The sequence below is a fragment of the Rana temporaria genome, unplaced genomic scaffold, assembly GCF_905171775.1.
Source record: "Rana temporaria unplaced genomic scaffold, aRanTem1.1, whole genome shotgun sequence".
NCBI lineage: Eukaryota > Metazoa > Chordata > Amphibia > Anura > Ranidae > Rana > Rana temporaria.
In genome coordinates, this window is record NW_024404911.1 from 1 (window position 1) to 9819 (window position 9819).

A 9819-nucleotide genomic window follows, 5' to 3' on the forward strand; every position below is an offset into this window, starting at 1 on the left:
GGGTTCAAACCCCACTCCTGGTATGCATGAAAAATAACTTCTTTACTGATGTTTATGGCAATCCAACCCTACAAGAGTGGCTTGGCTCATTAGTCAATAATACCAGATTGCCTAGCATGAAAGGAAACATCAAAGCATAAGGCATCAGAATGCCCAAGTGGTTAGGTTGTTGGACTATTTTGATGGTTTCAAACCCTACTCCTGGTATTTCAATATGCTTTACCGTCTTTTATTGAAATCCAACCCTCCATGAGTGTCTCATTTGTCAATAATACCTTGTTGCCTTGCATGAAAAAAAAACACCAGGTGTGGCAAACCTTGGGCACCAGGATGGCCGAGTGGTTAAGGCGTTGGACTTAAGATCCAATGGATGTATATCCTCGTGGGTTCAAACCCCACTCCTGGTATACATGAAAAGTAACTTCTTTACTGTTGTTTATGGCAATCCAACCCTACAAGAGTGGCTCACTAAGGCGAGAGTGGCATATGCCACAAGAGTGGCATAAGGCATCAGAATGCCCAAGTGGTTAGGTTGTTGGACTATTTTGATGGTTTCAAACCCTACTCCTGGTATTTCAATATGCTTTACCGTCTTTTATTGAAATCCAACCCTCCATGAGTGTCTCATTTGTCAATAATACCTTGTTGCCTTGCATGAAAAAAATACCAGGTGATGCAAACCGTGGGCACGAGGATGGCCGAGTGGTTAAGGCTTTGGACTTAAGATCCGATGGATGTATATTCTCGTGGGTTCAAACCCCACTCCTGGTATGCATGAAAAGTAACTTCTTTACTGTTGTTTATGGCAATCCAACCCTACAAGAGTGGCTCACTAGTCAATAATACCAGATTGCCTAGCATGAAAGGAAACATCAAAGCATAAGGCATCAGAATGCCCAAGTGGTTAGGTTGTTGGACTATCCTGATGGATTCAAACCCTACTCCTGGTATTTCAATATGCTTTACTGTCTTTTATTGAAATCCAACCCTCCATGAGTGTCTCATTTGTCAATAATACCTTGTTGCCTTGCATAAAAAAAATACCAGGTGTGGCAAACTTTGGGCACCAGGATGGCCGAGTGGTTAATTTGTCAATTTGTCAATAATACCTGTTGCCTTGCATGAAAAAAATACCAGGTGTGGCAAACCTAGGGCACCAGGATGGCCGAGTGGTTAAGGCGTTGGACTTAAGATCCAATGGATGTATATCCTTGAGGGTTCAAACCCCACTGCATGAAAAGTAACTTCTTTACTGTTGTTTATGGCAATCCAACCCTACAAGTGTGGCTCACTAGTCAATAATACCAGATTGCCTAGCATGAAAGGAAACATCAAAGCATAAGGCATCAGAATGCCCAAGTGGTTAGGTTGTTGGACTATTTTGATGGTTTCAAACCCTACTCCTGGTATTTCAATATGCTTTACCGTCTTTTATTGAAATCCAACCCTCCATGAGTGTCTCATTTGTCAATAATACCTTGTTGCCTTGCATGAAAAAAATACCAGGTGTGGCAAACCTAGGGTACCAGGATGGCCGAGTGGTTAAGGCGTTGGACTTAAGATCCAATGGATGTATATCCTTGTGGGTTCAAACCCCACTCCTGGTATGCATGAAAAGTAACTTCTTTACTGTTGTTTATGGCAATCCAACCCTACAAGAGTGGCTTGGCTCATTAGTCAATAATACCAGATTGCCTAGCATGAAAGGAAACATCAAAGCATAAGGCATCAGAATGCCCAAGTGGTTAGGTTGTTGGACTATCCTGATGGATTCAAACCCTACTCCTGGTATTTCAATATGCTTTACTGCCTTTTATTGAAACCCAACCCTCCGTGAGTGTCTCATTTGTCAATAATACCTTGTTGCCTTGCATGAAAAAAATACCAGGTGTGGCAAACCTAGGGCACCAGGATGGCCGAGTGGTTAAGGCGTTGGACTTAAGATCCAATGGATGTATATCCTTGTGGGTTCAAACCCCACTCCTGGTATGCATGAAAAATAACTTCTTTACTGATGTTTATGGCAATCCAACCCTACAAGAGTGGCTTGGCTCATTAGTCAATAATACCAGATTGCCTAGCATGAAAGGAAACATCAAAGCATAAGGCATCAGAATGCCCAAGTGGTTAGGTTGTTGGACTATCCTGATGGATTCAAACCCTACTCCTGGTATTTCAATATGCTTTACTGTCTTTTATTGAAATCCAACCCTGCATGAGTGTCTCATTTGTCAATAATACCTTGTTGCCTTGCATGAAAAAAATACCAGGTGTGGCAAACCTTGGGCAGCAGGATGGCCGAGTGGTTAAGGCGTTGGACTTAAGAGCCAATGGATGTATATCCTCGTGGGTTCAAACCCCACTCCTGGTATGCATGAAAAGTAACTTCTTTACTGTTGTTTATGGCAATCCAACCCTACAAGAGTGGCTCACTAGTCAATAATACCAGACTGCCTAGCATGAAAGGAAACATCAAAGCATAAGGCATAGAATGCCCAAGCAGTTAGGTTGTTGGACTATCCTGATGGATTCAAACCCTACTCCTGGTATTTCAATATGCTTTACTGTCTTTTATTGAAATCCAACCCTCCGTGAGTGTCTCATTTGTCAATAATACCTTGTTGCCTTGCATGAAAAAAATACCAGGTGTGGCAAACCTAGGGCACCAGGATGGCCGAGTGGTTAAGGCGTTGGACTTAAAATCCAACGGATGTATGTCCTCGTGGGTTCAAACCCCACTCCTGGTATGCATGAAAAGTAACTTCTTTACTGTTGTTTATGGCAATCCAACCCTACAAGAGTGCCTCACTAGTCAATAATACCAGATTGCCTAGCATGAAAGGAAACATCAAAGCGTAAGGCATCAGAATGCCCAAGTGGTTAGGTTGTTGGACTATCCTGATGGATTCAAACCCTACTCCTGGTATTTCAATATGTCTTTTATTGAAATCCAACCCTGCATGAGTGTCTCATTTGTCAATAATACCTTGTTGCCTTGCATGAAAAAAATACCAGGTGTGGCAAACCTAGGGCACCAGGATGGCCGAGTGGTTAAGGCGTTGGACTTAAGATCCAATGGATGTATATCCTCGTGGGTTCAAACCCCACTCCTGGTATGCATGAAAGTAAATTCTTTACTGTTGTTTATGGCAATCCAACCCTACAAGAGTGGCTCTCTAGTCAATAATACCAGATTGCCTAGCATGAAAGGAAACATCAAAGCCTAAAGCCCAAGTGGTTAGGTTGTTGCACTATTTTGATGGTTTCAAACCCTACTCCTGGTATTTCAATATGCTTTACTGTCTTTTATTGAAATCCAACCCTCCATGAGTGTCTCATTTGTCAATAATACCTTGTTGCCTTGCATGAAAGGCAACAAGGGCATCCAATGGATGTATATCCTTGTGGGTTCAAACCCCACTCCTGGTATGCATGAAAAGTAACTTCTTTACTGTTGTTTATGGCAATCCAACCCTACAAGAGTGGCTTGGCTCATTAGTCAATAATACCAGATTGCCTAGCATGAAAGGAAACATCAAAGCATAAGGCATCAGAATGCCCAAGTGGTTAGGTTGTTGGACTATCCTGATGGATTCAAACCCTACTCCTGGTATTTCAATATGCTTTACTGCCTTTTATTGAAACCCAACCCTCCGTGAGTGTCTCATTTGTCAATAATACCTTGTTGCCTTGCATGAAAAAAATACCAGGTGTGGCAAACCTAGGGCACCAGGATGGCCGAGTGGTTAAGGCGTTGGACTTAAGATCCAATGGATGTATATCCTTGTGGGTTCAAACCCCACTCCTGGTATGCATGAAAAATAACTTCTTTACTGTTGTTTATGGCAATCCAACCCTACAAGAGTGGCTTGGCTCATTAGTCAATAATACCAGATTGCCTAGCATGAAAGGAAACATCAAAGCATAAGGCATCAGAATGCCCAAGTGGTTAGGTTGTTGGACTATCCTGATGGATTCAAACCTACTCCTGGTATTTCAATATGCTTTACTGCCTTTTATTGAAACCCAACCCTCCGTGAGTGTCTCATTTGTCAATAATACCTTGTTGCCTTGCATGAAAAAAATACCAGGTGTGGCAAACCTAGGGCACCAGGATGGCCGAGTGGTTAAGGCGTTGGACTTAAGATCCAATGGATGTATATCCTTGTGGGTTCAAACCCCACTCCTGGTATGCATGAAAAATAACTTCTTTACTGTTGTTTATGGCAATCCAACCCTACAAGAGTGGCTCACTAGTCAATAATACCAGATTGCCTAGCATGAAAGGAAACATCAAAGCATAAGGCATCAGAATGCCCAAGTGGTTAGGTTGTTGGACTATCCTGATGGGTTCAAACCCTACTCCTGGTATTTCAATATGCTTTACTGTCTTTTATTGAAATCCAACCCTGCATGAGTGTCTCATTTGTCAATAATACCTTGTTGCCTTGCATGAAAAAAATACCAGGTGTGGCAAACCTAGGCCACCAGGATGGCCGAGTGGTTAAGGCGTTGGACTTAAGATCCAATGGATGTATATCCTCGAGGGTTCAAACCCCACTCCTGGTATGCATGAAAGTAAATTCTTTACTGTTGTTTATGGCAATCCAACCCTACAAGAGTGTCTCTCTAGTCAATAATACCAGATTGCCTAGCATGAAAGGAAACATCAAAGCATAAAGCCCAAGTGGTTAGGTTGTTGCACTATTTTGATGGTTTCAAACCCTACTCCTGGTATTTCAATATGCTTTACTGTCTTTTATTGAAATCCAACCCTCCATGAGTGTCTCATTTGTCAATAATACCTTGTTGCCTTGCATGAAAGGCAACAAGGGCACCAGGATGGCCGAGTGGTTAAGGCGTTGGACTTAAGATCCAATGGATGTATATCCTCGTGGGTTCAAACCCCACTCCTGGTATGCATGAAAAGTAACTTCTTTACTGTTGTTTATGGCAATCCAACCCTACAAGAGTGCCTCACTAGTCAATAATACCAGATTGCCTAGCATGAAAGGAAACATCAAAGCAGAAGGCATCAGAATGCCCAAGTGGTTAGGTTGTTGGACTATCCTGATGGATTCAAACCCTACTCCTGGTATTTCAATATGCTTTACTGTCTTTTATTGAAATCCAACCCTCAATGAGTGTCTCATTTGTCAATAATACCTTGTTGCCTTGCATGAAAAAAATACCAGGTGTGGCAAACCTTGGGCACCAGGATGGCCGAGTGGTTAAGGCGTTGGACTTAAGATCCAATGGATGTATATCCTCGTGGGTTCAAACCCCACTCCTGGTATGCATGAAAAGTAACTTCTTTACTGTTGTTTATGGCAATCCAACTCTACAAGAGTGGCTCACTAGTCAATAATACCAGACTGCCTAGCATGAAAGGAAACATCAAAGCATAAGGCATAGAATAACCAAACGGTTAGGTTGTTGGACTATCCTGATGGATTCAAACCCTACTCCTGGTATTTCAATATGCTTTACTGTCTTTTATTGAAATCCAACCCTCCGTGAGTGTCTCATTTGTCAATAATACCTTGTTGCCTTGCATGAAAAAAATACCAGGTGTCGCAAACCTAAGGCACCAGGATGGCCGAGTGGTTAAGGCGTTGGACTTAAGATCCAATGGATGTATGTCCTCGTGGGTTCAAACCCCACTCCTGGTATGCATGAAAAGTAACTTCTTTACTGTTGTTTATGGCAATCCAACCCTACAAGAGTGCCTCACTAGTCAATAATACCAGATTGCCTAGCATGAAAGGAAACATCAAAGCGTAAGGCATCAGAATGCCCAAGTGGTTGGGTTGTTGGACTATCCTGATGGATTCAAACCCTACTCCTGGTATTTCAATATGCTTTACTGTCTTTTATTGAAATCCAACCCTCCATGAGTGTCTCATTTGTCAATAATACCTTGTTGCCTTGCATGAAAAAAATACCAGGTGTGGCAAACTTTGGGCACCAGGATGGCCGAGTGGTTAATTTGTCAATTTGTCAATAATACCTTGTTGCCTTGCATGAAAAAAATACCAGGTGCGGCAAACCTAGGGCACCAGGATGGCCGAGTGGTTAAGGCGTTGGACTTAAGATCCAATAGATGTATATCCTCGTGGTTTCAAACCCCACTGCATGAAAAGTAACTTCTTTACTGTTGTTTAAGCAAATCCAACCCTACAAGAGTGGCTCACTAGTCAATAATACCAGATTGCCTAGCATGAAAGGAAACATCAAAGCATAAGGCATCAGAATGCCCAAGTGGTTAGGTTGTTGGACTATCCCAGTGATGGCGAACCTTGGCACCCCAGATGTTTTGGAACTACATTTCCCATGATGCTCATGCATTCTGTGGTGTAGTGGAGCATCATGGGAAATGTAGTTCCAAAACATCTGGGGTGCCAAGGTTCGCCATCACTGGACTATCCTGATGGATTCAAACCCTACTCCTGGTATTTCAATATGCTTTATTGCCTTTTATTGAAATCCAACCCTCCGTGAGTGTCTCATTTGTCAATAATACCTTGTTGCCTTGCATGAAAAAAATACCAGGTGTGGCAAACCTAGGGCACCAGGATGGCCGAGTGGTTAAGGCGTTGGACTTAAGATCCAATGGATGTATATCCTTGTGGGTTCAAACCCCACTCCTGGTATGCATGAAAAGTAACTTCTTTGCTGTTGTTTATGGCAATCCAACCCTACAAGAGTGGCTTGGCTCATTAGTCAATAATACCAGACTGCCTAGCATGAAAGGAAACATCAAAGCATAAGGCATCAGAATGCTCAAGTGGTTAGGTTGTTGGACTATCCTGATGGATTCAAACCCTACTCCTGGTATTTCAATATGCTTTACTGTCTTTTATTGAAATCCAACCCTGCATGAGTGTCTCATTTGTCAATAATACCTTGTTGCCTTGCATGAAAAAAATACCAGGTGTGACAAACCTAGGGCACCAGGATGGCCGAGTGGTTAAGGCGTTGGACTTAAGATCCAATGGATGTATATCCTCGTGGGTTCAAACCCCACTCCTGGTATGCATGAAAGTAAATTCTTTACTGTTGTTTATGGCAATCCAACCCTACAAGAGTGGCTCTCTAGTCAATAATAACAGATTGCCTAGCATGAAAGGAAACATCAAAGCATAAAGCCCAAGTGGTTAGGTTGTTGCACTATTTTGATGGTTTCAAACCCTACTCCTGGTATTTCAATATGCTTTACTGTCTTTTATTGAAATCCAACCCTCCATGAGTGTCTCATTTGTCAATAATACCTTGTTGCCTTGCATGAAAAAAATACCAGGTGTGGCAAACCTAGGGCACCAGGATGGCCGAGTGGTTAAGCCGTTGGACTTAAGATCCAATGGATGTATGTCCTCGTGGGTTCAAACCCCACTCCTGGTATGCATGAAAAGTAACTTCTTTACTGTTGTTTATGGCAATCCAACCCTACAAGAGTGGCTCACTAGTCAATAATACCAGATTGCCTAGCATGAAAGGAAACATCAAAGCATAAGGCATCAGAATGCCCAAGTGGTTAGGTTGTTGGACTATCCTGATGGATTCAAACCCTACTCCTGGTATTTCAATATGCTTTACTGTCTTTTATTGAAATCCAACCCTCCATGAGTGTCTCATTTGTCAATAATACCTTGTTGCCTTGCATGAAAAAATACCAGGTGTGGCAAACCTAGGGCACCAGGGTGGCCGAGTGGTTAAGGCGTTGGACTTAAGATCCAATGGTTGTATATCCTCGTGGGTTCAAACCCCACTCCTGGTATGCATGAAAAGTAACTTCTTTACTGTTGTTTATGGCAATCCAACCCTACAAGAGTGGCTCACTAGTCAATAATACCAGATTGCCTAGCATGAAAGGAAACATCAAAGCATAAGGCATCAGAATGCCCAAGTGGTTAGGTTGTTGGACTATCCTTATGGATTCAAACCCTACTCCTGGTATTTCAATATGCTTTACTGTATTTTATTGAAATCCAACCCTCCATGAGTGTCTCATTTGTCAATAATACCTTGTTGCCTTGCATGAAAAAAATACCAGGTGTGGCAAACCTTGGGCACCAGGATGGCCGAGTGGTTAAGGCGTTGGACTTAAGATCCAATGGATGTATATCCTCGTGGGTTCAAACCCCACTCCTGGTATGCATGAAAAGTAACTTCTTTACTGTTGTTTATGGCAATCCAACCCTATAAGAGTGCCTCACTAGGCAATAATACCAGATTGCTTAGCATGAAAGGAAACATCAAAGCATAAGGCCCAAGTGGTTAGGTTGTTGGACTAATTTGATGGTTTCAAACCCTACTCCTGGTATTTCAATATGCGTTACTGTCTTTTATTGAAATCCAACCCTCCATGAGTGTCTCATTTGTCAATAATACCTTGTTGCCTTGCATGAAAAAATACCAGGTGTGGCAAACCTTGGGCACCAGGATGGCCGAGTGTTTAATTTGTCAATTTGTCAATAATACCTTGTTGCCTTGCATGAAAAAAATACCAGGTGTGGCAAACCTTGGGCTGGCCGAGTGGTTAAGGCGTTGGACTTTTTAAATTATAACACTTTTTATTGTTGTTTGCGTATATATAGTACAAAAAGTAGTGCGCCAAGTTGCATAAGTTTAACATAGTGCATACACAAGCATACATTTTACCCCTCCCCCTATCTCTGTGTCATTGTATTTAAGTGAAAAAGGCCTATTAAATTCCAAATAGACTTCCCTCATGTCCACCATCCCCCCCCCACCCCTCCAACCCTCACCCACCCATCCACCCTCCCATCACACCTTGGACCGGTTTTTTAGGTTGATTTGCTACATTCAATTGATCATCCCCATAAAGGGATGTCCAATAGCGGGTTAAGGTATTTATTAAATTTGAAAGGCTTCCTCTTCTTATATAGGGCATCCCGTTATGTCTAGCCAAGGTTTCCACATCCTCACAAATTTTCTATAGTTGCCCTGTTTAGTAAGTGTCACTCTCTCGCTCCAGATCATTGTGTTGATGGTTTCAACCCAAGATTTGACAGTGGGTGGAGTCTGGGCCTGCCACCTCCACGCAATTAACTTCCTTGCCTGGAAGAGGCATCTCAGCACCACCTCAAGGGTGCCGACAGGCACTCTATCCTCCTCAATACTGCCTAATAGGCATGTCTTGGACTCAGCTTCCATATTCGTTTTAAAAGTATTATTTATTATGTCTATCACCTCCTCCCAGTATCTGAATAGCTTGGGGCATTTCCACATCATGTGGATAAGATTGCCTGTCGCTCTACACCTTGGACATTCGTCAGTACTTCTCCACCCAAGATTGAACATTCTCCTGGGGGTATAGTATACCCTATGCAAGAGGAACAGGTGTGATACTCTCTGAGATGGAGAGATCGAGACCAATACCCCCCTCCTCAGGATCGCATTCCACTGTTCCGTGGTCATTTGCCCTAAGTCTCTCTCCCATCCTATCCTGCTCTTAATGGGGCCTGCCCTACTTATTGTTTTAGCTCCTATTCTGGAATACAGTTCGGAGATCAGGCCTTTAGTTGTTTTTGAAGAGATTATTTTCAGGAGGGTAGGAGCCGAGGACCATACAATGGGTCGTGACCCAAACTGGGCTTGAATGCCATGTCGGATCTGGAGGTATCTGTAAAATGTTTTATTTGCTATATTGAATTCTTGTCGCAAGTCTGCAAAGGATTTCATATGTTCTCCATCGTACAGTTGGTTTAAGCGGTTTATCCCTTGTCTCTCCCATTCCTTGCATCTCTCAATATCTTTTAATTCCCTTAAGTTTTGATTGCACCAGAGAGGGGCAAA

At 42.6% G+C, this 9819-nt stretch overlaps 13 non-coding genes across 13 annotated transcripts; all 13 read left to right on the plus strand.

The window, feature by feature from the left end:
- The first annotated feature begins 324 nt into the window (after positions 1-324).
- On the plus strand, positions 325-407 carry TRNAL-UAA. The gene has a single exon. It is a non-coding gene; the product is annotated as a tRNA-Leu (tRNA).
- Positions 408-1524: 1117 nt separating this feature from the next.
- Positions 1525-1607, plus strand: TRNAL-UAA. Its single transcript has one exon. It is a non-coding gene; the product is annotated as a tRNA-Leu (tRNA).
- Positions 1608-1906: 299 nt separating this feature from the next.
- On the plus strand, positions 1907-1989 carry TRNAL-UAA. The gene has a single exon. It is a non-coding gene; the product is annotated as a tRNA-Leu (tRNA).
- A 675-nt stretch (positions 1990-2664) lies between these two features.
- On the plus strand, positions 2665-2747 carry TRNAL-UAA. The gene has a single exon. It is a non-coding gene; the product is annotated as a tRNA-Leu (tRNA).
- A 286-nt stretch (positions 2748-3033) lies between these two features.
- Positions 3034-3116, plus strand: TRNAL-UAA. Its single transcript has one exon. It is a non-coding gene; the product is annotated as a tRNA-Leu (tRNA).
- A 612-nt stretch (positions 3117-3728) lies between these two features.
- On the plus strand, positions 3729-3811 carry TRNAL-UAA. The gene has a single exon. It is a non-coding gene; the product is annotated as a tRNA-Leu (tRNA).
- Positions 3812-4109: 298 nt separating this feature from the next.
- On the plus strand, positions 4110-4192 carry TRNAL-UAA. Its single transcript has one exon. It is a non-coding gene; the product is annotated as a tRNA-Leu (tRNA).
- Positions 4193-4836: 644 nt separating this feature from the next.
- TRNAL-UAA lies at positions 4837-4919 on the plus strand. Its single transcript has one exon. It is a non-coding gene; the product is annotated as a tRNA-Leu (tRNA).
- A 294-nt stretch (positions 4920-5213) lies between these two features.
- Positions 5214-5296, plus strand: TRNAL-UAA. Its single transcript has one exon. It is a non-coding gene; the product is annotated as a tRNA-Leu (tRNA).
- A 293-nt stretch (positions 5297-5589) lies between these two features.
- TRNAL-UAA lies at positions 5590-5672 on the plus strand. Its single transcript has one exon. It is a non-coding gene; the product is annotated as a tRNA-Leu (tRNA).
- An 898-nt stretch (positions 5673-6570) lies between these two features.
- Positions 6571-6653, plus strand: TRNAL-UAA. The gene has a single exon. It is a non-coding gene; the product is annotated as a tRNA-Leu (tRNA).
- Positions 6654-6952: 299 nt separating this feature from the next.
- Positions 6953-7035, plus strand: TRNAL-UAA. Its single transcript has one exon. It is a non-coding gene; the product is annotated as a tRNA-Leu (tRNA).
- A 1036-nt stretch (positions 7036-8071) lies between these two features.
- Positions 8072-8154, plus strand: TRNAL-UAA. Its single transcript has one exon. It is a non-coding gene; the product is annotated as a tRNA-Leu (tRNA).
- The last annotated feature ends 1665 nt before the right edge of the window (positions 8155-9819 follow it).